The sequence below is a fragment of the Camelus bactrianus genome, chromosome 10 (genome assembly GCF_048773025.1).
Source record: "Camelus bactrianus isolate YW-2024 breed Bactrian camel chromosome 10, ASM4877302v1, whole genome shotgun sequence".
Lineage (NCBI taxonomy): Eukaryota > Metazoa > Chordata > Mammalia > Artiodactyla > Camelidae > Camelus > Camelus bactrianus.
In genome coordinates this window covers 65,802,935-65,828,702 of record NC_133548.1, presented here as the reverse complement: position 1 = coordinate 65,828,702, position 25,768 = coordinate 65,802,935, and the positions used below count along the sequence as shown (strand labels likewise).

Here is a 25,768-nt window from a genome sequence, read left to right as displayed (position 1 = left end):
ACAAGTGTGTGTATGTAGAATAAAATATTTAAGATTTACCTGATAGTCGCCACGTTTTCAAAGCAAATCACAATTTTGCTTCTAAAAAGACACGGACCCTGGAATTGCCTAAACCTAGTTAATTTGGTACAATCAATAATGATGTTTTCTACACTTACTGTCAGAAAGCTTTCGTAACATTAAAAGGGTATATGTCACCAAATTATTGAGCTATATCCATTTCTCATCCTAAACTTGCTAAAAAGAGAAACTGAAATGAGAGAATTCTGTTTCTTCCATGCCCTTTTGCCAAGCTTTAAAATTTATTTTTATTTCAAGCATTACCAAGCACTTAGTGTGTGACAGACACAGTGCTTCAAGCTAAATATACAAAGATGAATGGGACACAATAATTTCCTTTTAAATTTTTACTGTCTTGTCTTTCCACATAAAGATAAACCAATTTTGCCTTTAATTGACTGGATATTGCCGAAAGGGAGTCGGGGAGTGCCATCTGGCAGGAGGTGAATGGAGCCACTTGGATAGCTGTAAAATTCTGTCATTAACATGGACACTGCGGCCATTTAGTTCCGCAGAATTTATGTCGGCTTTGAAGGAAAACAGCTGAATTCTTTTATCAAAAGACCTGTTAGAACATTGACCAGCAGGACCCTATTTAATTACAGACATAGGAAACTTTTCTGGTCTAGGGAAGAATGTGACAAATGGTTGAGGTAAGAATAAAAAAATAAACAAATAAAAACTTTCATTTTATAAGGAGATTTGTAGTTCTAAATAACTTTTCTTACTTCTCCCAAACTGTAAGAACCAGGAAAAACACACGATATTTTCTTTTTGTTTTTAGAGTTTGGTTGGTTTATTTGATTTTTTTTTATTTAAAAAACTTTTTTTTTTTAACTTGCCAAAACTGAGTTAAGACATATAAAATACAAATCATTCTATATATTTTATAGAAACTGAAGCCGAAGCTAAAACGCTTCCCTGCAAAAGAGACCAAAATCTAGGAACTCCACCCCAAAGAGAAGTGAGTTCTTATATCCACCAAAACACATGTACAAGAAGGTTCATTGTATTTTTATTCACAACAGTCAAACTCTAGAAGCAGTTTGAGTGCTCATGAACACTAAAATGGGTAAATAAATAGATTAGAGGTTAAGTATTCTAGACAGAGAAAACCAGAAATGAGAGAATATGGTTCCTTCAAGGCTCTTATTTTTTTTTTAAGACTGAATTATAATTATTAGGGAGAGAACAGAAAATGAAGTAGCCTAGATAGAGAGTTGGGAAAGACTGAATAGAGAATCATAAAAACTGTATTAAGGAGTTTACACCTTTTTACTAAGCAACGCGCTGACAAATTTGAAGCAAGGAAGTACTATGATCAGATGGAGGTACAGTTTAGAAGGCGGCTTTGACTGCATAGAATAAAATGAAGTGATGTCGAAGGTGCTACTGTAGATGCAGGTGTATTTATGTGATTGGCTGCTCCACTGCGTTCATAAATCTACGTAAATTAAACTTCTTAGCGAGGCTTTCCTTAATTTTTCCAAATAGGTACCACTCTTTTCCCTAATATGTCTCTCTATCTTTCACATATTCCTGATTTTTTAAATTTTTCATTATTTACTGAAATTATATTATTTATTTGTTTCTTTTCTACTTTCTCTGCTAAGATGCAAAATCCATGAGACCTGAAATCTTATTGATCTTTTCCTTGTTGGGTTAGCAAGCACAAGAACAGTGTTAATACACAGCAGATATTCAATAAATATTTTTGTATTCTTAATAAATGACTCCCAAAAGTACTGCATTAAATTCTAGTTATAGTTGACATTTTATAAATGAGGCTTTCATGTTATTCCCCCATCCACTGTACAACTACTTGCACGGTTAGTTCATACTGGCTTCTAGTAAATGGTAACAGCAATATATATGCTATATATTATTTTATAATATGAATTGATATGTTATATGCCTACATTAATAAACATGCCTATTAACATATGCCAGAGAGATCCAAAAAGGGTTTTCAGCTCTCTGAAAACAAGTTCATTCACACAATAACCCCTCCATTTCCTTGCTGACAAATACCATTTCCAGGGAGCAGGGAAGATTATCTAGGAACTTGGGTGCTCTTCTGATTCTCAACTGACCATCAAAGAAAAACTGACTGCCAAGTTTGAAGTCAGTTCAAAGTTGACAAACCCTGAATAAAAATGACCACTTAATTTAGAAACTGTGGTATGGAGCGAAGGGTTGGATAAAAGCATTTATGTCCCTTAGTATTTTGGATAGCAGGGCTCATGACTTCATCCGAAAGAGGGAGATGATTTTTTAGTGTGAGGTTCTGAAGAGAAGATAGACTGCATTAGAAAGCTCTCACAGCAGCACCCCAGACCACGTGATTAATAATACACTGCGAACTGTATCAAGAAGGAGGCGGGGAATATGAATAAAGCACCATATTTCCATCACTGACTGTTTAAGTGACTGCTATATGACAGACACTATGTTTAGTGCTATGAGATGAGCAAGTGCCTTTCCTTGTACAGATTATGATCTAGTGGAGAACAGACAGAGTAACACAGACAATAAAAACACAGTCACAAGTACCACGGGGTGAGCAGGGAGTTGATGGTAACACAGTACATGTATGTGGACCCCCTGGACTTGAAGGGAAGGGATCCCTGGTGAATGAAGTTCATACAAACGCTTGAGGGATGAGTAACAGGCAGTCAGACAAATGCTGGGCAAAGAGTTCTAAGAGGAGGCGACAACATAAGCTCATACCCCCCCAAAAAAACGTCTTCAAGTGATCTTTCCAAACGTTTCAAATTGTTTAAAAAAATAATGGAATAAAGGACATAAAATAGTTTGTGGTATAAATTCAAGTTTCATAGTAAAATAAAAAGTAAAATAAATGGTTTGATTTCAAAAAAAAAAAAAAAGTTGTCAAGTGTGGCCAATAGAGAATTGTTTTGTTAGAGTCAGAGAATCAAAGAAAAGAGAAACCTAATGATGAGGACAGGTTATTGAGCAGTAACAGGTAACACAGGGAAAGCTGAACTTTTGTTTCTATCACAAAGAGACACGTCTTCAGAGTGGAAAGGAAAGAATAAGCTTGGGCCAGGGGAAAAGAAACACAAGATGGGTGAAAATACGTTAGAGAGACTTCCAGATTTAATAAATGCATTCAAATCTCCTGGCCCATTCTACATTCCCGTCAGAGCTGCTAAGATTCAACAGAGCAAGAGTTACAGCATGTGTGACTGCTCATTAAAAAATAACCTTCGGCTAGAAAGACACTCTATTCAGCAAAATTAATCAGACTGCCCTTGACATTGATTGCATATTTCTGTCTTTTGCTACATTAACTAGTATTTCTGGCATTGTTATAGGGGTCAGGGAGATCTCAGTGGGTGGGGAGAGGGATTTACAGAACCTGAACTTTTTTTTGAGAAGATGCAGACATTTTTCACTTTATCTTCCACATTGATCAAACATTGTCAGTTTTACAGTTTAGCATAGCAAATAGATCTGTGGCATTATTTCCAATTCATATAGTCAATTTCATGTATTTTTGAAAATTTCCAGGTTAGAGTACAGCGTAATTGTTATGTGTGCAATGTCTGGAATCAGAGCGTTCAGATTCAAAGTCCAACTCCTCTGCTTTCTGCATGACCTTGGACAAGTCTCCTTACATTCAGTGAACCATTTTCATCAACTGGAAAAATGGATTTGATGATGATGTTTGTCAAGAACCATGAAGATTCTGAGATTTTACTATATTTTCAAGATAACAAGTTCAAGTACTGCATTTTTATACGTGCTGGTGCAAGACATGAGACTCATTTTAAATTTTTTTTTCTTTTTGGGGGGAGATAATTTGGCTTATTTATTTAATGGAGGTACTGGGAATTGAACCTGGGACCTTGTGTATGCTAAGCAGACACTCTACCACTGAGCTGTAACCCTGACATGAGACTCTTGAGTCAGAGACAAAGGACTCTATTATTCATGGCACAGCAGACAGTATGAACTCCATGTTCCCATAGATTTCTCAGGCCCCCAAATTCCTTAGGAGCAGTGTATCAGTGGGTCCAAGTTAATGCTATGTACACAGACGTCTGTGTCACAACTGAAGAAATCTAAGCTTAGAAAGCCCCCCAACTTTATAAGAGGTTTAGTAGGAAACCTGACCAAGTTTTGCTCAAATGTAGACCTCATCTTTATTATTCTGGACAGAAAACAAATTACCCTCTGCCTGTGAAGGAGACATTATCTCTATCTCTGAAGGCTGTTTTCTATACTGGCATGCATAAAAAGATTGTCTGGAATAAAAGTTGTAACCAGACACTCAGAGGTGTGAGACAACTACAGAGAACCATCTCCCAACAACAACAATAATAATATATAGCCCTTAGGTGTGTTGTAAAGATTAAATGAGTTAATGGGTATAGAGCATCTAGAACACTGCCTGATATAGACAATTAAATGTAAATAACACTCCTATTCTGATAACCCAGGTTTGTGTAGATATTAATTTGAGACACTGGGAAAGGCAGAGCAGTCTTGAACATTCCCCACACTGCATATGCTATTACATTTCTGATAAACAGGCATACCTCAGGTACATTGTGGGTTCAGTTCCAGACAACTGCAGTAAAGCAAGTCACACTGTATTTTTGCTTTCTCAGTGTGTATAAAAGTTATATTTACACTATAGTCCATGAAGTGTGCAATAGCATTCTGTCTAAAAAACAATGTACAGAGCTTCATTTTTAAAGTCTTTATTGATAAAAATTGCTAACAGTCACCTGAGCCTTTAGTGGGTCATAATTTCTGCTGGAGGAGGGTCTTGCCTCAATGTTGATGGCTGCTGTCTGATCAGGGTGATTGGCTGCTGAAAGCTGGGGTGACTGTGGCAATTTCTTAAAATAAGGCAACAACGAAGTTTGCCTCATTGACTGACTTCTCCTTTCAGGAACAATTTCTCTGTAGCAGGCAGTGCTGTTTGCTAGCATTTTATCCACAGTACAATTTCTCTCAAAATTGGAGTCAATGCTCTCAAACACTGCCACTGCTTGATTTGCTAAGTGTATGTAATATTCTAAATTCTTTGTTGTCATTCCAACAGTCTTCACAGTAGCTTCACCAGGAGGAGATTCCATCTCAAGAAACCACTTTCATTGCTCATCCATGAAAAGCAACTCCTCACCTGTTTTCTCATGAGATTGAAGCAATTCAGTCACATCTTTAGGCCCCATGTCTAATTCTAGTTCTTTGCTATTTCTACCACATCTTCAGTGACTGCCTCCACTGAATCTTGAATCCCTAAAAGTCATCCACAAGGGTTGGCATCAACTTCCTCTAAATTCCTCTGTATGACTGATATTCTGATCTCTTTCCATGAATCATAAATGCTCTTAAGGGCATCTAGAATCTTGAATCCTTTCCAGAAAGTTTTCAATATACTTTTTCCACATCCATCAGAGGAATCACCATCTATGGCAGCCGCAGTCTTATGAAATGTATTTCTTAAATAGTAAGACTAAAGTCGAAATGACTCTGGTCCATCAGATGCAGAATGGATGTTGTGTTAGTAGGCATGAAAACGACACAAATATTGTACATCTCCATTAGCACTGCTGGATGCCATTGTCAGTGAGCAGAAATATTTTGATAGGAATAGTTTTTTTCTCTTCAGTAGGTCTCAACAGTGGCCTCAAAATATTCAGTCAACCATGTTGTAAACAGATGTGCTGTCATTCCAGGCTTTCTGGTTTCATTTAGAGAGCACAGCACAGTAGATTTACCATGATTATTAAGGGATCTAGGATTTCTGGAGTGGTAAATGAGCACTGGCTTCAACTTACAGTCACCAGCTGCATTAGCCCCTAACAAGAGAGTCAGTCTGTCCTTTGAAGCTTTGAAGCCAGGCATTGACTTCTCTCTAGCTATGAATGTCTTATATGGCATCTTCTTCCAATACAAGGCTGTTTAGTCTACACTGAAAATCTGTTGGTTAGTTGTAGCCACCTTCATTAATTAACTCAGCTAGATCTTCTGGAGAACTTGCTGCAGCTTCTACATCAGCACTTGCTGCTTTACCTTGTACTTTTATGTCATGGAGATGGTTTCTTTCCTTAAACCTATGAACCAAGTTCTGCTAGCTCCAAGCTTTTCTTCTATAGCTTCTTCACCTCTCTCAGACTTCAAAGAGTTAAAGACAGTTAGGGATTCATTCTGGATTAAGTTTTGACTTAAGGGAGTGTTGTGGCTTGTTTAATCTTCTATTCAGACCATTAAAACTTTCTCTGTAAAGCTAATTCTTTTTTTTTTTTTTTTTTTAACTTTATAGTACTGCAGGATAATCCAGGCTCATCATAACACCTCCTCCCCAGCTATTTCTCCAAGAAGCCCTTGTTTTCTTTATTGGAGAATGGTTTTATAAAACAAGATTTGGGTATTAGGTGCATTTGTTGCTTCTGGGGTGTCATTGCTTCTACACTGCCTTGGCTGATAGAGCAAGGAGGCACTGTGACTATACTAACATGTGTATGTACACATATTTGTAAATATCTCTATATCTAAGCACCTGCACCTATATTAAGCTAAACCCGAGTCAATACTGATGTCTCCAGTACTAATCAATTAGCACAGGGATCATTCTGGCTTCCTCTTGCTTGTCCATAACTTCCCACTCTATCAGTGAGAGACCTGGCTTCCATCATCTGCCATCAATTTACTTACTTGTTCAACTCCAGTGTGTGTGTGTGTGTGTGTGTGTGTGTGTGTGTATGTGTGTGTATATAAAATGGTTTCAGAATCATAAGCCTGTACTCCAGGGAAGCTACTTTATCAACTAGAGGGCAATGTTAATTTACACATCCTTTTGCCTTTGTTTTACAGACTCCACAGAGTTTCAAAGTTGCTTAGGTTAGTACCATATTCTTCCATGTCCTTTGGTGTGTTTGTTTCATATATTTATAAAACACTTAGATCCCTTTGTCACATTCTGCATTTCATCCTGGGAGACCCCCTACCTCCTAAATGGTTTTCTAACATTTGCACACATTAAAATTATTCTTTGTGCTCTATGATTGCAACAAATGCCTATTGTTTGTATTCACAGATTATATGATCATTTAGAATAGTTTACTACCCTAAAGAAATCCCACATGGGTTCACCCATTCAGTTGCTCCATGATCCTGAATCACCAGCAACCAATGATCTGCTTACATCCTCCGTACCTGTGCCCTTAAACTAGTATATCACATAATTGGGATCACACAGTATGTAGCCTTTTAAGACTGGGTATTTCTTACTTAGCAATATGTGTTGAAGATTTATTCACTTCCCCTTGTGTTTTCATAGCTCATGTATGTTTCTAGCTGAATATTTCACTGTATAGATGTACTAGTTTGCTTATTTATTCGTCCATTGAAGGACATCTTGGTGATTATAGATATTCAAATTCAAGTTTGTGTGGACGCCATTTTTCAAATCAGTTGGTTAAGTAACTAAGAGTATGACTGCTGAATCATACGGTAATACTACACCTCACATCCTCACCAGCACTTGGCATCATCAGTATTCTGGCTACTAGCCATTCTAATAGATGTGTAGTGGTATCTCATCATTGTACGTTGCAATTCTTTAATGACAAATTGTATCCAACATTTTCTCATATGCTTATTTATCATCCAAATATTTTTGGTGAGGTATCTGTTCAGGCCTTTTGCACAGTTTTAGAATTTGAATTGAGTTTTAAGAATTCTCTGTAATATTTGGGATACAATTATTACTAAAATATGTGTTTTGCAAGTATTTCCTCTCAGTTGTGGTTGTCTTTTTACTCTCTAACAGTATCTTTGGCGGAACAAAAATTTTTCATTTGTTAAATTTCAACTTATCAATTGTTTTTCACGGATCATGCTATGGGTGTTGTATTTTAAACTAATCTCCAAACATTAGAGTATCTCCTATGTTTTTTTCTAGAAGCCTTTATAATTTTCCACTTTCCATTTAGATCTATTTTGACATCTTTTTTTGTGTAAGATGCAAGGGTTTTTTTCTAGGTCCTTTTTGTTTTTAACTTGGATGTTCAGTTATTCCAGCATCATTTCTTGAACAAACCATTGAATTGCCTTTTTATTTTTTCTTTTGTAACCGATCAGTTAGCTTATTTCTAGGCTCTCTACTTTGTTCATTGATCTATGTGTCTCTTCTCTTCCCAATATCACATTATTTTGGTTATTATAGACTTATAGTAATTCTTGGAATTTAATAGTATGAGTCCTCCAAATTTATTCTTCGTTAGACTTGTGTAAACTATTCAAAAACTTTGGCCTTTCTATACAAACTTTAGAACTGGTTTGTCAATAGCTACAAAATTTTTTGCTTGGATTTTGATTGTGACTGTACTAAATATATACGTTAAGTTTAGTGCATTTATTTAGATCTTATCTGATTTTCCCATCAATGTATTGTAGTTTTTGGCATATAGGTCCTATACAAATCTTCTTATATTTATGCCTTACTGTGTCATTACTGTGCTATTATAAAAACTATTTTATTTCAAATTCTTATTATTCATTGCCAATATATAAAAAAGCAATTATTTTTTCTATATTAACCTTGGATTCTGCAAACTTGCTACACTAGCTTATTACTTCCAGAAGTGTTTATTAGCGGTGTTAGTGATGGTGGTGGTGGTTCTCTGGGTTATTCTACATAGAAAATCATGTCATCTAGGAATAGAGACAGTTTTGTATTTCTTTCCAATTTGTATTCTTCTTATGTCCTTTTCTTTCCTTGTTTCATTATCTAAGACTTCCAATATGATATTGAATAGGACTGATTAAAAAAAAGACAATCTTGCTTTATTTCCAATTTTTTAAAAAAGAGTCCAATTTTTCACCAATGTGTATAATTTTACTATAGATTTTACACAGAGGCTTTTTTACCAAATTGGGGAAGTTTCCTTCTATATCTAGTTTGCTGAGAGATTTTGTTATTAATTGTATAACGCATTTTGTTGGATGTTTTCTTCTGCATCAATTGATATGATAATTTTATACTTCTTTTTTAATCTGTTAATGTGGTGGGTTACATGGATTGATATTTGATTGTTGAATCAGCCTTGCATACCAGAAATAAATCCCACTTGGTTATACTGTATAATTCTTTTATACAGTGTTGGATGTGATTTGCTAATAGTTTACTGAGGGGTTTCATGCATATTTTTACGAGAAATATTGATCTATAGTTTTTCTTTCTTGTAATGCTTTTTTATCTGGTTTTGGTGTTAGGGTAACTCTGTCCTCATAGAATAAATCAGAAAGTATTATTTTTGCTTTTAGTTTTTGGAAAAGATTGTGAATAACTGCTCTCAATTTTTCATTATGTTTGGTAAAATTCACCAATGTAATCATCTTGCCTGATGATTCCTTTTTTATGAAATTATTAATTATCAACTCAAGATTTTAGTAGCAAGGGGCTATTCAAGTTATTTATTTCTTCTTTGTATGCTTTAGCAACCTGTGTATCTCAAAAATTGATCCAGTTCATCTAAATAATCAAATTTGTGAGAGCACTATTGTTCACAGTATTCATTTATTATCATTTTAATGTCCATAGGATCATTATTGATAACTTCCTTTCATTTCTGATATTGGTAATTTGTGACTCATCTATATTTTTTCTTCACTAGCTTGGTTAGAAGTTTATCAATTTTATTGATATTTTCAAATAACCATCTTTTGGTTTACTTGATTTTTCCCCCCACCTTCGCCCGCCCAACCCCAGAGAGGAGGCCTTTCCTATGCAGACGTCTCTGGGAACACTTCCTAGGGCTCACTCACTCCCCTCCTCTGTGATAGTTACATGGGAACCTAATTTTCACCATGAGAAACTGTAGGCTCCTTTTGTGAGGAATATAGCCTATAAAGTTGTGGGGGGTCCTTAGTCTGTGGTCACCAGAAGCTTCTTCTTTTCAGGATAGTTCACACTCAGTCTCCAGCAATTTATCCAAATTATCCTGTAAATAATGCTACCAGTTAATGACTTCAGGAGATTCTGCTCAAAGTAAGCAGATCTCAACTGTGATTCCCTGATTTGTCTGTTTCTCTAGATGTTGGGGTGGCAGTTTGACCTGAAAACTCAAGTCTCTGTTGGATTTGAGAAATTTATTGCTTTTCTGTTTGTTTAGCTTCTTTTTATCATAAAAATGGGGGTGAATAAATTCCAGGCTCTACACATTGGAGCTGCAGTTGGACTAAACCATGATCTTTTGACAAAATCTCTACTGGAGTCAGGAAAATGTGGTAGATAGAAAATGCCTTCATGGCAGAAAGTATTTGACAAAATCTCACATAAAATATTTAAAAGCAAGATGATAAAATATAGATATAGATAAAATTAAATAAAATGAAAGTAAATCCTAATGAACTCAACAATTACATTCAAAATATACAGATTGATACTACCTAAAGGGACATTATTAGGATTTCACAAAGGTCTCCACCTGATTATATTATGTTTGACTTAAATCACTAATTGAGACACAGATTATAATCTATTCTAATTACATTCATAAGTTAAAAGAAATTTGGAGAGTATTTAATATATAGGATAAATAACTCATATCTTGATATGTTTGAACTTACAAGTAGAAATTCAATAATATTGCTTAAAGGTCCTAAAAAATCCTTTTCTGGAAAAAGATCCCAACTTCAAATTATACACAATTGGTGAGCCACGACAGTACTAGAATTTTTTTTTTTTTTTTTTTTAGTAGAGGTTTTAGTAGACAGTTTATCTGTTGAGAGTCTGATATGATCACCAGACAGGCTAATCCAACTGAAAAAAGAATAATGTGTTCCTTGATGGTCTTAACCTACTTTGAGTTGGTCTTATCAAATGTGAATTAGTATTTTCAGTTCTGAAAAACATACAGTAAGGAAACTAGAACTTTCAGTGGAGAATTCCAGGCTGATGAAGGAAGCAAACCATTCTAATGAAAAATGTTTGGAAGAAGTCTAAGATATATAGTAGGGAAGAGATGAATGAGCATGTCGTAATTCTTCAAATATCGAAAAACATGAATACATGACTGGATCAGATAGCACACCATTAGAAAAAGCTAGAAGATAAATGGCAATTGTATAGGGGATTTTTTCATTTCTCTGTAAGAAAAAAATGTACAAACTGGTAGTGTGTTACAGAGGAAATGCTGTGTTCTCCAGACTAGAGATAACAGACAAAGATATTTTAGAGAGAATTTAGGCATTGCATGAATGATTAGACTAGAGTTACCTAAAGATCATTTTTCATCCAAGATTTCGTTAATCAGTGAAAAATACTGAAGATAAATGACTTTATCAATTAGCTTTAGACTATCGTTAAGTGTAAGTACTCTTAAGATGTAACGGAAAACTAAAAGAATTAATGGTGTTAGTTAGCAGGCAAAAACATGACTAGTGTCCTCCATTTCCCATGCTTTCCTCTTCCACACCTGATCAAAATTCAGAATGCTTTAAAATGTCTATGCACTGTTCCCTTCTGTATAAGTGCATACCCAGCAGCTTCTTCCTGTAAAAGGACAGCAGATTTCCTTCTTTCCTATCTCAAGGAATCCTGGAGAATGGAAATGATGTGGCAGACTTTTCTTTTAAAAAGTCACCAACAATGTCTCCTTACTCATAGGTTCTTGTGAAATGTGACTTTGCTACCTCCTTATCAAAAAGTAGAGTGTATTTCCCTACCCCTTGAATTTGTGCTAGAGAGTCCATCCAGTGATTAAGAAGGAAAAATAAAACGCAGCAAATCTAGAAAGGAAGAGTTGTTGTAGACACTTTGAAAAGGCAAAAAGGGCCCCCTAATTTTGGATGATAAGACTGATATGTGGCACACACACACAAAGAGGGTATAAAAAGTTTTAGTATCTACATTAATTGAGGTCTCTGAGGAGGGCAAGGAAGACCTCTCAAGCAGGTCTGAAAAGGCCAAAAAGAAAGGAAAGGAGATTGGGTCAGGGCTTTGATTTTGGTTAGAGTTGCTAAAAGTATATTTACTAAAAGTATATTATTCAGGTTAACATATAAGGATTTCAGCATCATTTAAAATATATTAATAAATATACCTTTAGAATTTCTCAGTTTTAGTCTTTTAACATGGAGAATGTAAGCAGATACAACCAAGGTAAACAGAAGTTCTTTCTTTGAAATAAACTTAAGAGTTTTGAAAAATGGAGTCTTGATAACTCAAAATTTGAGAATTGTTAATCCTTTTTCCTAAGGCTATTAAAAGAGTAACAGACAGTGTATTTTTTGTTGGCCTATTTTCTCCTAAGAACTGGTTAGAGCAATATGTCTGTGTATATAATAGAACGGGGTAGGGAATTTAGTCATATAGGCAATCATCGGTTATCTATATGACTAATAAAGGCAAAATCTAGTGATACTGCTTATAAAATTGGTCTAGTCAAGGTACAGTATCTGTTACCTTTGTTTTATAGTACATTTTGAGTCCAAACATTTTGAAATGTGAAAACAACAGTATTACTCTGGGTTTTCTAAGGGTGAGCAAAAAATAGCAATGCTCAGGAAATGAGAAGCCCTAGAAATGTATTCACACTTACTTCCACTTTAACTTTGGTCCCTATAATGATGAGAAACGGTCAGAAACAGAAACTACCCTCAGAACTCTATTCCATCGATTCAGGAAGAATTAACTTAGTATAATTTATGGTTGCAGGGACGCCAAGGCAGTGTCTCTGAATTCAAGGAGCTCAAAATCTCATAGACTTTCAGAAAACTATATAAAGGTAACAGAATATATAATGCATGGAATTATGGTATAGAACAGCAAGAGGATTTAAAATTTAGATTACTCATAAAAAATACACCAGTAATAAGCCCTCATTTGAATCACAGTCTTTAGGTATAACTACTATAACAAGAAATTGTCTTTTTATGACTTTAAAGAGCTACACACAATGAAAGTATTGAAAATTGGCCTACTGGGAGTTGACCTCTTTTAGTTTTTAAGGTAAAAATCTGGGAAACATTCTCAATGTTCCAATTTAAATATTTTTCTGCTTCTCAAAATGTTTCCTAAAATGATTTATTCCAAGTCAACAATCATATTTAAATCATATCTCAAATAATTAAGAAAAAGAAAAAATATTTAGAAAGCAAAATGTTATTTTTACTTTAGATCGCAGCATAGTTGAGAATATTTATTCTACTGGTTAGCTAATCAGGAAGAAAAGCAAGTGTACCTGTCATCAAAGCCAGGAGAATGAGCTCTTTATTGTTCTGTCAGTTTCTTTGGATTTAAAATAGGAGGCAAGTCATTGTACTTTTAGAGCTATCTTTAGCTCACACAAATGATGTGTCCCTTTCTTCCTGAGATAGCATACATCAGGTAATCCCCATGGGGATCTTAATGATATATATTTTTTTAAAAAAGGTTTATTTTTATTTTTCATCTTTTCACCTTGGAAGTTAAAAGTACGTTCCATAAGAGCTTCTAGTCTAAAAGGACTGTGAGTGACACTGACCTCTTATTTTATTTGTATACTTCAGTCGCATAAGCAACAGTCTTTAAAAAAATTATTCAATCATTTTTTGATATTATAACGATCTTATTGATCTCATTTGCATTAGATATGTTTGTGATTTTAACAACTGTATAGCTAGGATGCTGAAGATTTCATACTTTAATTATCTAATATCAATTGGGAAAATAATACCATTCTTTAGTATTGATTGAATGTTCTCAGCGTTCTATACTTCATACACATAGCCATATACACTTAATAGGTTTGTCACTTAATAGTTTTGTTCTAAAATGATAGTCCACATACAATGTGATGAAACACCACTTACTCACTTATTGATTTTATTCTAGTCTAATAGTCTACAGTAATATTCTACACTTGTTTGCTTCTAATGTTAAAGTATCATAGAAGCATGAGTCCTGCAAATAAACGAAACTATTTTTGAAATTTATTTTATATAAGAGAGATGTTTTAATTCACATAAAAAGTGATACAATAATATGAAATAAAGAAGAATATTCTAGGCCTCTGATTGAGAAGATAGATGACCAGAATTTATATGGGGTGCCTGGATTGAAATTTTTTATCATAGGATTATAAAATGTTAAACCAGAAGGACTTTTGGAGAGTATGCATTCCAATTTCTGTGATTCACAGATGAGGTGATTAAAATTCAGAAAAAGTAGGAGACTTGTTCAGTAATGTATAGCTAGTCTTGGCAGGGTTAACACTAGAATCTGATCTCTATGCCAATTTTTGCTACTTAGTAAATTAATTAGGCAATTCATATTAAAATAATACTGATTTTGCTATATTTAATTAATGATAATAATAATAAATAGATATAGGCAGCATTTAGAGAAGCTTTCTTAAAACCATTAATAAGGCATGGGGGAGGGTACAGTATAAAATTAGATGTATGATCGAGGTAGAACCTAATAGTCACAAGTTGTCCAAGTTGAAAAGAAGCCATTGCTAAAGCCAAATTGAAAAGTCACACTTTCATTTTAATATATTGAAATCAGCATTTTTCCTCATTGACAAGTAACTTTAATCAAAATTATTAAAATGACATGTTGAATGTTGCACTCAATCACCTGATATCTCTTTTGAAAAGGACAGGAATAAAAAAGAAAGTAAGAACCAAGTAAGAACTAAATGAAAGATTGTGCTTAGTCTCTAAATGGAAGCCGTATTCAAGGTTGTCACTGAGACATTAATTCTACTGTGAGGACCTGTGTAGAGGGAAAGCAGAAAACTCCCGTTCCTTTTTTTTTTTTTTTTTTTTTTAATGGATTGGGAAAAGAGTTTCCCTTATCAGAAAAAAGTGAAGGATTTCCAAGAAAAACAATTGTAGCAATTGGAGATGCCTTCAGGGAAGGCCCGTTTTCTCAGCTGGTCTTCTTGTGTCAAATACCATTTATACCCTGCCAACTCTCAAATTTTTATCTCTGGCCCAGAACTCTTCCTTGAAAAGTAAATCTAAATGCAGATTCAGTGTCTGCAATTACACATCTAACTGCAAAAGCGAATGTCCAAAACTGAATTCCTTATTTCCGTATCTTTTCACAAACCTCTCACAATCTTCCCCATCACAGTAAATGTCAACGCCTTTCTTCCAGTTTCTCCAGTAAATGTTATCAGAGTTAACCTCTGACTTTTCTCTCCTTCTCTTACATTCTACATCCAACTTATTAGAATATTCTAACAATTCTCTCTGCAAAATTCAATCAGAATCCACTTATTTCTTCCCATCCATCCCTCTCCAACACCATCTCCCTGGGCTAAACCTCCATCAACACTTGCCAAGATTACTGAAGTAGGCTTCTAATTATGCATCCTGTCTTTGTAATCACCCCCTCTCTAATCTTTTCTGTTTGTTTATTTTTTATAGCAGCTAATTAATCCATTTAGAAAGAGAACTTGATCATGCCGCTTCTCTTCTCAAAATTCCACTAACCGTTCCCATCTCACTAAGGATAAAAACCTAAGTCCCTCTGGTGGCTTAAATGACCAAGCCAATATTACACCTTCTTCTGCACACACACATCAAGCCCCATACCTCTCTGAACCTCTCTCTTCCCTCTCTTTTCTTCCCCATACTCACCTTTCCCTTATTTGCTGTCCCTTGTATATGTCAGGAGTGCTTTCACCTCAGTTCCGTTGTACTTGCTTGTCCTTATGCCTGAATGGTCTCTCTCTTCCTCACTTTTTTTTTCATTCTCTGCCCACAAATCTTTTGCACTAGGGCCATGGTCAATATACTTAAAATAGCAATATTAATCACTAATTATCAGAGAAGTGCAAATCAAAACTACAATGAGGTATCACCTCACACCACTCAGAATGGGCATCATTCAAAAGTCCACGAATGATAAATGCTGGAGAGGGTGTGGAGAAAAGGGAACCCTCCTACACTGCTGGTGGGAATGTAGTTTGGTGCAGCCGTTTTGGAAAATAGTATGGAGATTCCTCAAGAAACTAAAAATAGACTTATCATTTGATCCAGCAACCCCACTCCTGGGCGTATATCCAGAGGGAACTCTAGTTGTAAAAGATACATGCACCCCAGTGTTCATAGCAGCACTATTTACAATAACCAAGACATGGAAACAACCTAAATATCCATCGACAGATGACTGGATAAAGAAATTGTGGTATATTTTTACAATGGAATACTACTCAGCCATAAAAAATAATAAAATAATGCCATTTGCAGTGACATGGATGGACCTGGAGATTGTTATTCTAAGTGAAGTAAGCCAAAAAGAGAAAGAAAAATAACACATGATATCACTTAGATGTGGAATTAAAAAAAAAAAAGACAAATGAACTTATTTATAAAACAGAAACAGACTCACAGACATAGAAAACAAACTTATGATTACTAGGGGAGGGGAGGGGGTAGGAAGGGATAAATTGGGAGCTTGAGATTTGCAGATATTAACTATTATATATAAAATAAATAAACAACAGGTTCATACTGTATAGCACAGGGAACAATATTAAATACCTTATAGTAACTTATGGTGACAAAGAATATGAAAATGAATATAGTATGTTCATGTATGACTGAAGTATTATGCTGTACACCAGAAATTGACACAATATCACTCTATAGTACATATATTTTTAATGTATTGTTTTGTTTTTTTCAATTAAAATATAGCTCCATAAAAACAGAGCTATGTCTTGTATATACACATAATATAGTATATTTTATACAGTCCTGTTTCTAAGGGTGCCAGATAAAATACTGGACACTCAGTTATGTTTTAATTTCAGATGAAGTCAAATAAATTTCAGTATAAATATGTCTCATGTATCACATACTTCTACTGATAAATTATTTGTTTATCTGAAATTCATGTTTAACTGTATTTTTATTTGCTAAATCTAGCAAACCCACCTATATTTCCAGTGCTGAAAACAGTAACTGAGTAAGTACTCAGTAAATATTTGTTGAATGAATAAAAGAATAAATTATGTGGCCAGCAACGGTGGAGTACCATTAAAGTGTTCTTGGGAGAAACTGATGTGTATCCCGAAGGGCTGAGCAGAGCATGTGAATCAGGAATCTGATGCCTACACCTATCTTAGAGAAGTCTGAGGCAAAACCAGTTGAAGCAAACAGAATCTACATGATAAAGAAAGAAAGATTAGTGGTCAAAAAATTACACTTTCCCCCTCCTCTCTGGTAGGGCAAGGGTACAAGAGATTCTCAGGAGAAAGTAGCCTGGCTCATGCGATATTGAAAGAAACTTGGCCAACAAGGTTGTCTGCTATGGTAAATGGACCACAGCAATAAAATTCTACCGGGGGCAATTAAGGAAGGGGTATGAGAGGCAGTCACAGCGAGGCATTTGCCAGAGAAAACAACAGCCAAGCCAGGTCCCTTGAAATTCACATGTTCCCCATGAAAGGCCAGGTATCTGAAGGTGGCCACAACAATGGACTGTTATGGCTGGATATAACAACATGACTCATTTAAACATTATCTCTCTTCATCTAACTGTTTTTAATCCTATGTCATATCCAGAGGACCAGAAGCAAAACAGGGAGGATGTCAAGGAAGACTTAAAGAAGAGATCACACGCTCATTTCCATGTTACAAGTTCCTGAGCTGCAAGTCAAAGTAAAGCTTTTTAGAAAATCACTTTGAATTGGAGATGAACATGAAATTTTTAGAAAATTAAAAAAAACCAGAATTTTATGACTGCACATGTGAAATTTCATCATAATTTCCAAAACAATGAGATCATTATAATAATATTATTAAACAAGACTACTGTTATAACCAAGAGTTATTGAAAACATGAAAACTTGTGAAAGCTTTATTATATGGATAAGTAAGTGGGAAATATAGTTGTAGGAAAAAACAAAGCCATTCCTATATTCCACTGAGTTTAATATATTCAATATTAATTACAAACTTTGGTAATGATGTAGAAGAGCAAGAGGAAAGTGAAAGCTGGGTAATAAAGGTTGAAAAATAAATAGAAAAGAACTTAAAATGAACATATCTGTTCAAGAAAGTTTAACTGCAATTCAAACATTGCACATTTTAACCAGGGTACAAGACGCACAGAACAGCACATTAGCTTTTAGGAAGTCTAAATATAATTATAATACAACTAATCGTTCTCACAGAGCAGTTAAAGTGACAGAAAAGTATAATTATAGTTTAAGGAAACAACAGATGAGGTATCATAAGATATACATGGTTAATTGCAGGATGACTTGTACAGACAATGAATAATTTTGAAGAGGGAAATACAAATTAGGCCATGGTAGATAAGGAATATTATAAGGATGTGAGGTTTCAAATGTATAATTAGTAATAAAAATGATTTTAATAGAAGGCACATAGAGGAATCATATCTCAAGTACCCTAAAAAAGAAAGAATAAAAGGATAAAGTGGAAAATGTCATTAAGGAGTAGAGACTTTTTCTGTTCCCAGCAGACCAGGAAATTAGTCTGAAAAGTTGTCCCACTTCAAAAATAAATAAATAAATAAAACAAAACTACCAAAAACAACCCCAAAATCCCATTAAGCACATCATTAAATGTTCCAGAATTTGGGGAAATCACCACAGGCCAAAAAATTTTAGCCACCATGAGCTAAAATCAGTGTATTAAACCAACTGGATACCAAAAGTGGTCCTGGAGGGGAAAACATACCACCAGAAAAAAATAGAGTTTCGGAGACTGACACTAGGCTGAAGTTGCTGGGTCTCAGTCAGGAGCCGGCACATAGTTGTAGCGCTGAACCTGAGACCCACGCGTGAGGTGGGATTCACGAATGGACTACAGGTTCAGTGGAAGTGTGGACAAGAAGAAGAACTTATCAGCCAGCAAAGTGAAACCACAAGGCAAACTAGCTTCGCTTCAGGTCCTGGGAGGGAAAATAATTAATAATAACAGCAATAATAATAAAATCTCCTCTGAAAGTTTCTAACCTTATGTAGATCTGAGAAATGAATTTATATGACCCATGCAGAAGAAAAAAAATACAAGATGAAAAATTATAATAGAGGCTAGTACTTCCCCTCTTAAAAATCGAAGAAAGCTTTCAACAAATGCCAAATTAGTGGTGAAATAGAATATTTTACATATAACAAGGAAAAAGACAAGGGTGCTTACTACCATTCAACATTTGTTTTAAGGTGATCTGATCATTACAGCTTTTACTCTATCTAGTCTGCCTATCAGCCAATGCTAGGAAAGCCTGGCTCCGTCACATAGTTCAAAACGCCCATAGGATGAAAACAAACCAGCTTCCTGGCTTGCACAAGCACTCTTCTTGAACAAGCCTTCATGGTACCATTGTTGATCAGAAAGGAAAAACACTGAGAAATAAAAGAGGAGTAGACAATACCTTTGCCTGACTGTATGAGTCAGAATTTAGGGTGTCTGAAACTAACCATTCAGGGTCAATCCAATTTACTCAAAAGCAAATAACATGTAAATATGTATCAGATAATTGTGCAGCTAAAATAAGTATTCCCATGGCTACAAATATATATATATATATATATATATACACGCACAATAAAGGTGTATTCTCCTGTGATTAATGATTATACTGGAATGTAAAAGATATAATTACTAATTTTCTCCTTTTGGGTTTTCAAAGGCAGAGGGTTTCTATTTTAGGGAAACTATTATTTTTTATATATAATATGGAGTAGTGTTTTTTTTTTAATTGAAGTACTGGAGTTTTTTTGGGGGGGAGGGAGTCATTAGGTCTAGTTATTTATATGTTATTGGTTTCCTTCTTCCTAATGGACGTACTGGGGATTGAACCCAGGACCTCATGCATGCTAAGCATGTGCTCTACCACTTGAGCTATACCCTTCCCCCTGAAGTATTGTTGATTTATAATATTATCTTAGTTTAGGGTGCACTACATAGTGATTCAATATCTTTATAGATTATACTCCATTTAAAGTTATTACAAACTAATTACCATATTTCCCTGTACCATACAATACATCCTTGTTGCTTATTTTTTACGTATTAGTTTCCATCTCTTAATCCCATACCCCTATCTTGCCTTTTCCTGTTAACTACCTGTTTCCACTCTTAACCATCTGTTTCTTTTTATATCTGTGAGTCTCTTTCTGTTTTGTTATATACATTCGTTTTATTTTTTAGATTCCACATACAAGTGATAATATAGAGTATTTGCCTTTCTCTGTCTGAGTTATTCACTAAATAACAAAATAGTCATTTTGACAGGTATGAAGTGATATCTCAGTGTGGTTTTGATTTGCATTTCTCTGATGATTAGCAATATTGAGCGTTTTTTCATGTGCTTGTTAGCTGTGTATACCTTCTTTGGAAAAATGTCTCTTCAGATCTTCTGTCCATTTTTTTGATTGGATTGGGCTTTTTTTTTTGGATAATGCACTGTGTAAGTTATTTGAGATATTAACCCATTATTGGTCATATGATTTGTAAATATTTTTTCCCATTTAGTAAGTTGTCTTTACATTTGTTCAATAGTTTCATTTGCTGTGAAGTAGCTTTCAAGCTTAATTAGGTCCTATTTGTTTATTTTTTTCTTTCATTTCTTTTGTCTTAGAGAATGAGTTCTAGTAGAAAGCAGAAGGAAAAGAAACATCTGTTTAGTATCCAGTAAGTACCTGACATTGTTTTAGACCCTTCTCACATATTTTATCTCATTTTGTCCTCCTAACACAGCTGTTAAGTATTATAATTCCCACTTTACACATGATGAAACTGCAGCTCAGAGAGTTTAAGTAATTTGGCCAAAGCTATAAAGCCAGCAAGAAGCAAAGTCTGAATTCTAATCTAATGTTACTTTGTTACTGATTAGCAAAGAACATTTTATTTCCATTATACTACTGCATTAATAGATTGAGCTAACTAATTTGATTTAATTGTTCAATGACTTCAGAGACTCATCAAATCTTTTACAAATCATAGAGCTATTTATAGACACACCTAAAACAATTAGCCCAAATTAGATGTCAAATCCTCTTGGCAAGATAAACTCTGCTTTACAAAAGAGTGAGACATTGCTTTGGAGGGGACAGAAGATTGGCTAAAGCAAAATCTACTTGCGCCATTTGATTATGAGCACAGTGACCCATAAACAAAAGGGAAGAATAAAATACTGCTATGAACCTTGGTTATTGGTTTTTCATCATACCAGTCTAAGTCTACTATACCTTTGTCTCAGGACAACAAGGGACTCAGTTCAATCTCTCAATAACAAAAATGTTGCTCTGTAGAACTGATACATGTGCACAGAAAATTAGGTATAGATCTATAATCTACATTTATCATAGATTTTGCATTTGTCTAGAATCCCATGCATAATTCCAGTTACCTTTACTCTAGGTTCTTGATGAACTGGGTGTTGTCAAAGAGTAAATAATTCTTTAACATTTGTTTTCTGACACATGGCCATGAGCATTAGTTCATCCCTATGATTAAGACTTAAAAGTTTGAGGGTCACTATTTCTTATACTTGTATTCATTTCAGAAAATTAAATCGTTTAATCCTGTCAAGAAATTAAAAATTTTCCAACTTACATCTTAAAACACTAAGTCTGGAAAGCAGAAGAAATGACAAATGGATAATCCTAAGTAAATGATGGACTTCAAATACTTAAGACTGGAACAAAGAGAATCTGTCAATAATTTTCTACTATACAAAATATACATGGCTCTCTTTTCTGTATTGGCATAAAAATTCAAAATGAGTTACCCACTCTCATGATACAAGTATGCCTATTAAGAACGTGTTCTGAGAAATCTTCTGAGAATCATAAATACATTAAGAAACATATCTGTTCTTATTTATACTGTGTGCAGGCTACACTTGTCCTATTTGACCCTCATTATTTACTTGTAATTTTTAGCTTTTGTGCTTTAAAATTAAGCTAATATTATAGCAATTCTATTATGACTTCAAATGTTTTTCAATATTTCAATTTTCTTTGAATGTTTCAGTTCTATCTCAGAGCCATTTACTCAAGTGTTTACTTGAGTTTTCATAAGCTAATTTGTGGTTAATCTTAAAATAGAAATTCTTTTTAGATTGAAGTTGAGTTGAGAGAACTACAATTCAGACACCTATTGTACAGCAAGTAAGTTTATTCTTCTCAACAATTAACCATTTTAGAAGTTTCAAAGTTTAAAGGAAGAACTCATGTATCATTTGTTCAAAGTTAGACTCAAGCTTTCAACTTTAAGGACATGCCAATGCAAACAACCAGTTTTCCTGAATGAGTCAAAGTGATTAGCTAGTAAATAATGCATGTAGAATGACTGTGTAAATGACCTTTAATAGTGAGTATTAAATGGTTAAACAACAAATCTGAGGAGCCAGAGGCAGAAAGTATGTATGATTGTGCAAGAATCATAGAGTTCAATGGTTCCTGTAACAAATCATGGACAGCACGGAACAAGCTTTCTCTCCACCAGAGAGCCAGGAGCTTAGAAAACCCTCCTGTCTCTGCTGTATGCCTCAAAGGCAGTTGAACAATAAAAAGAAGCATGAAGGGTGAGTAGAAAGTTACACATGGAAGTTTTAGATATGAAGAGAGGGTGTACACAGACACATCTAAAGGAATTCAATGGCTGCGACTGGTATTTCTAGGCACTGAGGAGCTTAGATGGTTTAGTTTGACAGCAATTAAGGTATGTTCAGTTAAAACAGTCATAACTCAAACTACAGAAATAAAATAAATTCAGATTTTGTATTTAAATCTGAACTTTGAAGAGTTTCAGAGAAAAGAATACACAGTTCTCACCTACAAGGGTTGAATAATTTAAGCAAGAGGCTGCTCATGAGAGCACTATTATGGAAGAAATATTCTGAGACCTAAACCCATCCAGGAGGGTCTATGAAAATCGTGTATTCAATCTTCAAGGAGGGAAAGGAAGACGAGTTTTCACAGAGAAAAGAATTAAATCAATAGTCCACGTAGAACCAAGGCAAGAGACAGATAAATCCTGCACATATGAAAAATGAGCTGAAAGAAGAGTCACTGAAGGTGACTGAAAGCACCAAGCCATGACATAATGTGTGGGTGGGTAGAGCCAGGGATCTCAGGATCAAAGCCTGAGAATTGGGAGGACTGGTATCCTGGCAATCTCCTCTTATCAGGACACTGTCCAAACTTGCCTGGCCAAGATAGACTATTAGAAAGTAATCAGACTGGGTCAGAGAGAGAGAGGGAGAGGGAAGGAGAGAGAAACTGACTGAGAATCTGTAATAGGGAGGAACAAATCTCACTCCATATTGGATCTGTTCCTTTTACTTTAATCTTTGCATTCTACTGCTTTTGCTACAAGTTAAGAATGTTGCCTATAGCCTGAAATATATAAGATAGCCCATTCTCAAGGCTGTGACCTTTTTCATTTCCTCTAGAGATAAAAAAATTACAAGACAGAGGATAACATTTGTCTTGTTGGAGGTTTACAGAAATGTCATGACTTGATGCACAGTGGGCCTCTGTAAGAACAAAGGATTCGGACACCAAGTTCGCAACAACCAACCACACCCCCTCTCCTTTTAGTGTGATAGAAGCCTAAGTTCCAATTTGGTTAAGTGGTTCTCTGAGACACTAGTCCTCCGTCTTCTCAGTCTACTGCTTTCTGAATAAAGTTGCTATTCCTTTGCCCCAACAACTCATCTCTTGATTTACTGGCCCATCGTGCAGTGAGCAGTACTAGCCTGAACTCTGTAACAAATTCTCTGCAATTAGTATTACATATACTAAAATGATAAAGTAATAAAACAGCACAACTCAATTAAAGTAAGAGTGACATAGACTGTCAAAAAAAATAGACAATGTAGAACATAGACTATTTAAGAAAAACTAGATTATATTTATTTTTAAGATTAAAAACTAGACTATACATTTTTCTTCCACCTAAATATGTGTTTCTCTAGTTCCTCAGAGAGGGAGAACTGTTTGTATACTCAAGAAACTCATTGCATAGTTGTGAGTTAACTTACCAGGAAACTAGTACTAATTTTTCTAACCACATAATGTAGTTCAGTCAAACAAAAATTATGTTTGTTGTCTTTAAAAAGTTCAGAATTAAATGAGTATTTCATATGTTTTGATGCTTATTTGTTCAACAATATTCAGCAAATATTTTGGGGCCCCTACTACATGATAAGCCTTGTTTTAAGTCCTGAGAACAAGGCAATGAGCAAAAAAAGGTAAAAATTATTTTCCTTCATAAAGCTTCTATTACAGTGAAGACAGTCCATAAATGAATAAGAGCAATGTACATTATGATAGATGGGAAGAAGTGGAGAAAGTTAAAGCAGGGAAGAGGATATAGAGTGCTGACTGAGGGTAAATTTTAATTACAGAAGTCAAGGATATCCTCACAGACCTTGTGACATTGGTAAAAACAAACAAACAAACAAACAAACAAACCCTGATGAATGTGGAGGAATTAGTCAAGATGACTGACTGAATGACTTCTGGTGAAAAAATGAAAGTAAGTGCAAAGACCCAGAGGCTGGAATATTCAGGTACTTTTCAGGGACAGACAGGAGCCAGCTTGTCCAGAACACAGTGATGTAGCCTTACAAGCAAATGAAAGGATCAGTCTCGTACGGAGTGGACACAACTGATATCTGAAAAGAAGATTCTGGTGCACAGGGTGGAAGAATAGGTAATTTGGCCATCTAACAAGACGCAACCTCAGATAAGTTTCTGTTTTCACCTGTTCTGATGCAAAAGGACTAGTGATATAAATGTTTTCTCCTGTTTTTAAATGGAGCATGTGAGTGCATGAGAAAAATGGAGAGGAAGAATACTAAAGGTTTTTAAACTCAGAATTTCTCATACTTCTCACATCCGAGAAATAAAACAGGTATCTAAAAAATTTTCAGAACAAAGACAGACTTACACTTCAAATTACTTTTTTAAAAACCCAGTAATTTTTAGCAAAATAGGACCACCAGAGAGAAGGTTCATTTCTGATACACTTCAGTTTTACTATATATGTCATACAGAAACACAAGAATGACCATATCCATGAGCTCAGTTCTCCATATATTTGATCTATGATATTTTGTCATGTTTTACTTCAAATTGTACCACATTTGAGACATTATCACCAATTTTAATAAGCCTAAATTTTGCCTCACATCTTTCAGTTCATTAAATTTTGTTTTTCATGCTAAGAAATTTTGAGAGAGATATTCTAATAATTTTCAACAGAGAATATATTCATTTAGCATCAGATTCAGTTCATCCTGGAGAAGAGAAAGGATAACTGTTTCTTCAACTGTTTTTTCATTTTTTCCCTGAATAAATATTACATTAGCTTTTTGGAAATTATAAATTAGTGGAAATATATTAATTTAAACTTAGCCAGCTTTTTTTACTACACTTCTCCAATTTTCCAACATAATTTATAGTATATTTACAAATAGTATGTAGTGTGTATGAACCTTTCCTAAGACTTCCATGAGTCCATTTCTCTTTCTTCAAATAAAAGTCCAATTCTCTCTTTTATATAGACTGTGAGACAAATTATATATTGACCAGATGTACTGAAATTGGTTTTTAAGCATTTGACCTAAAGGCACATTTTTTTAAATAGCTTAGAGCCCTTTAAATCATTAAAATGGTTTCCTCATTTTAATTGTTTCCAAAGAAATCCAACGCCCAAGGTACTTTCTTGATTACACTTA

General features: G+C 34.6%; 1 long non-coding RNA gene across 1 annotated transcript in view; it reads right to left on the bottom strand.

Moving 5' to 3' along the window:
• LOC141578981 (uncharacterized) overlaps nt 1-25,768 on the bottom strand; it is a 323,560-nt gene that overhangs the window by 172,316 nt on the left and 125,476 nt on the right. The window lies entirely within an intron of this gene.